Genomic DNA, 4,620 nt, shown 5'->3' on the forward strand with positions numbered 1-4,620 from the left:
GCACGTTAAACAGTCCAACAATTTGTCAGATATATGTAGGGCAAACAATTGAACCTACTCATAAAATTTTTTCACAGTGTTACATTATTCAGCAAAATTATTTCAATTTTTGAAATTAACTAATTGGATTCCCCCTAAAAGAACTAAATTTAAACCAATTGAAAGTGTTGAGAATGGTTTTACAGATAGATCTAGTAATGGTAAAGCTTCTTATTCTGGCTCAAAAGGCAACGCTTTTCAGATGCCCTATACTTCTGCTCAAAAAGCCAAGCTTGTAGCTATAATTGAGATATTGACTGTTTTTGATATGCCTATTAATGTGATTTCAGATTCTTCATACATGGTTCATTTCACACGATTAATTGAAAATACTCAGTTATGAAATCATACAGTTATGATTTCATACATACATATGATTTTATGATGACTTTATTTACCCAATTGCAAACAGCAGTTAGGAGTAGAATGCACCCTTTTTACATCACTCACATTAGGGCTGATACACCTCTTCCAGGACCTTTAACTGAAGGGAATCAAATGGCTGATCGCCTAGTTGCTACTGCAATACCTAACGACAGACACTTTCTCAATTTAACCCATGTTAATGCCTCTAGTCTCAAATGCAGATGCAGCATTACCTGGAAAGAAGCTAAAGCTATTATCCAGTGATGCCCAACTTGCCAAATGGTGCATTCTTCATCTTTTACAGGAGGAGTTATTCCTTGAGGATTGGAACCTAATTCTCTTTGGCAAATGGATGTCACACATGTTCCCTCATTTGGGAGACTACCTTACGTACAAGTATGTGTAGACACCTTATCTCACTTTGTCAGGGCTACATGCCAATCAGGAGAGTCTTCTGCCTGTGTTAAATGTCACCTTTTGCAGTGTTTTGCAGTGAGGGGCATTCCAGCTTCTATTAAAGAGGTAATGCCCCAGGCTATATTAGCCAAGCTCTAGCTACATGTTCCTCTATATGGAATACTAAACACATTACTGGCATCCCATATAACTCTCAAGGACAAGCCATATTAGAAAGAATGAATCTCTCCCTGAAACAGCAGTTGCAAAAGAAAAAGGGGAAAACAGGGACTATGGGCCACCCCATATACAACTGAATCTAGCATTATTGACTTTAAATTTTTTGAGCCTGCCTAAAGGCCAGATGATATCAGCAGCTCAACAGCATTTACAGAAACCAGCTGAAAAGACAGAAGCAGAACAACTGGTTTGATGGAGAGGTATGATAACAAAAAGTTGGGAAATAGGTAAAATAATAACTTGGGGTAGAGGTTATGCTTGTGTTTCTCCAGGCCAGAACCAGCAGCCTATTTGGATACCATCAAGACACCTGAAACCTTATCATGAGCCAGATGCTGAGGAAGAGATTCAGGGAGGATCCCAATAACCCCCTGGTTGCAGCCATGATGAGACTGATGCTGAGAAGGACCCCATCTGTCACAAGCAACACCCATCAAACACAACCACCTACCTGGGGACAGATAAAGACGCTGTCACAGATGGCAGAAGAAAACCTGAGGAAAGTGGGATAACCGGTCACAGTGAGTAATTTAGTGATAGCTATGATAGCGGTGATCACCATTGCTATGAGTATTCCTTCAAAAAGGGCTGACACAGAGAACAATTACACTTAATGGGCATATTTATCAATCTTGGCTGGCAATAATACCTGGATGTAATCACTCTATGACACAATTACATATGCTTTCTGATCTCAGTATTTACCATCATAAATCTGCTCCTATAATTGAGGCATACCACGCTCAAAAACCCATTTGTAAACAGAATTGGACCTGGCCAGAAATAAGGAATATACTTGTTTGGGAAGACTGCATCGCAGAACAGGCAGAGGTGCTGCACAACAATTCCTATGGAATCATTATTGATTGGTCCCCTAAGGGGATGTTTAGCTTGAATTGCACCTCTCAGTCTGTGTGCCACAGCCACACTATGTTCAGCTGGTCTAAACAAAATGGTGAGATGGTAGAAATAGTAAGATATATGGCAAGAGTTCCTATTATCTGGAAACGTGGTGGTATAGTGGCACCTCAACCTCAAATGATATGGCCCACTCTAGGGGTTAAACATAAGGATTTGTGGAAAGTGTTAATGACTCTTAAATAAGATCAAAATTTGGGAAAGAATGAAAAAGTGTCTAGAAGGACATTCTACAAACTTGTCTTTGGATATTGCAAAATTAAAAGAATATATATTTAAAGCATCCCAGGCACACCTGACCTTAATGCCAGGAACTGGAGTGCTTGAAGGAGCTGCAGAGAAGTTAGCAGCTAGTAACCCATTAAAATAGATAAAGACACTTGGAAGCTCTCTGATTTAAATGATGACTGTGCTTTTAATCTGTGTTGTCTTTGAAAAGTCTGCAGGTGCGAATCCCGACTCCTGTGAGAAGTAGCTCACCTTGACAAAGCTGCCTTTGCTTTTATCGCTTTGCAAACAAAAAAGGGTGACACGTTGGGAACAGGCCCCCAAATCTGGCCATAAACTGGCCATAAACAAAATCTCTGTAACACTGTGACATGTTCGTTATGGCCATAATACCCACACTGAAGGTTGTGGGTTTACCAGAATGAGGGCAAGAAAATCCTGGCCCATCCAGGGTAGAAAACTGCTTAAAGGCATTCCTGAACCACAAACAATAGCATGAGTGATCTGTGCCTTAAGGACATGTTCCTGCTGCAGATAACTAGCCAGAGCCCATTCCTTTGTTTTGGCCTATCCCTTTGTTTCCCATAAGGAATACTTTTAGTTAATCTATAATCTGTAGAAATAATACTTATCACTGACTTTTTGCCAATAAATATGTGAGTAAGTCTCTGTTCGGGGCTCTCAGCTCTGAATGCTGTGAGTTCCCTGATTTCCCACTCTATATGCTATATTTCTGTGTGTGTGCCTTTAATTCCTCCAGTACTGCTGGGATAGATTCTCCCTGACCTAGCTGGTTGCAGCACGAGGCAGAGTTTGGCCGGGGCAGTCAGAGGAGAGCCTGGGCCACCAAGCGACCTGACTCCAGGGGAAAACCATCTCCCTTCTGACTCCCCCACCTGTTGAGAGCTATTTCCACTCAATAAAACCTTGCACTCATTCTCCAAGCCCACAAGTGATCCGATTCTGTCAGTACACCAAGGCAAGAACCCTGGGATACAGAAAACCCTCTCTCCTTGCGATAAGGCAGGAGACTAATTGAGCTGACTAACACAAGCTGCCTATGGATGGCTGAACTAAAAGAGCACCCTGGAACACATGATCACTGGAGCTTCAGCTGTAAACATTAACCCCTAGACACTGCCATGAGGTTGCAGCCCCACAGCTTGCCCATCTTTATGCTCCCCTAAAGGTCTGGGCACTGAAGAAGTGGGCCATGCCCCCATCGCACACCCTGAATGTGGTACAAGGGAACTTTTCCTGTTTCAATATCTTCTGCTGCATGTATATGGTGATTTTTCTAAGATATATTTCCTGGAGAATTATTGCTGAGTTATAGGATAGGTGAATTTTAAAATAGCATGTAAGTTTTACATTAATTTTTTAAAGTGGCTGCTCTGATTTACAATGGCATATCTACGAAATTGTATTATACATAATTGATATTTTGTTATAGATTTTATCTCTCATTCTTTGACTTAGCACCAGATTTCAGAGATACATTCATACCTCTATAAATATATTTTCCTTGCATCTAACTACAACACAGTATTCAAAATTTGCATTAATCAGGTTTTAAACTTTTAAAATATTTTTAAAACTTTTTAAAGTTGTTTAACTCTTTAAAATAGTTTAAAATATACAGGAGAGTTGAAAAGGTAATACAGTATTCACATACATCTTTCACCAAACTTCTAGTAATGTTAAAGTTTAAATAGCAATGCTATATTTATCAAAGCTAAAAAATTAACATTAGTATAATGCTAGTATCTAAACCAGACTTCTTGTGAATTTCCCTAGCTTTTCAGCTAATGATTTTTCTGCTTCAAAATCTACTCTAAGATGCACATTGCATTTAGTATGCATGTCTCTTCAATGCATTCTGATCTGAGAACATTTCTGGGCTTTTTAAATCATTTTTTTTTTTTATTACCTTAACACCTTCAATAGTCTTTTGCAAGGGGTTAGCTAGCTTGCCTTACAAGGACAGCAAGGGAAGTTTCTCTGGAGAGACTCTGGCCCACAAATCAGTGAATCATCCCCACATAATACAAAAAGCAGTCTGGGAAAAAAATTGAGCTGTGAGCTCAGTAAGGGAACTAGGAGAGGAGGTTGTGCCTGGAGACATGACCATGGCTGCTCAATTGCGGCACTATTCACAATAGCAAAGACTTGGAATCAACCCAAATGTCCATCAATGACAGACTGGATTAAGAAAATGTGGCACATATACACCATGAAATACTATGCAGCCATAAAAAAGGATGAGTTTGCGTCCTTTGTAGGGACATGGACGCAGCTGGAAACCATCATTCTTAGCAAACTATCACAAGAAGAGAAAACCAAACACCGCATGTTCTCACTCATAGGTGGGAACTGAACAATGAGATCACTTGGACTCGGGAAGGGGAACATCACACACTGGGGCCTATCATG

The sequence above is a fragment of the Piliocolobus tephrosceles genome, chromosome 12 (genome assembly GCF_002776525.5).
Source record: "Piliocolobus tephrosceles isolate RC106 chromosome 12, ASM277652v3, whole genome shotgun sequence".
NCBI classification, from domain to species: Eukaryota; Metazoa; Chordata; class Mammalia; order Primates; family Cercopithecidae; genus Piliocolobus; species Piliocolobus tephrosceles.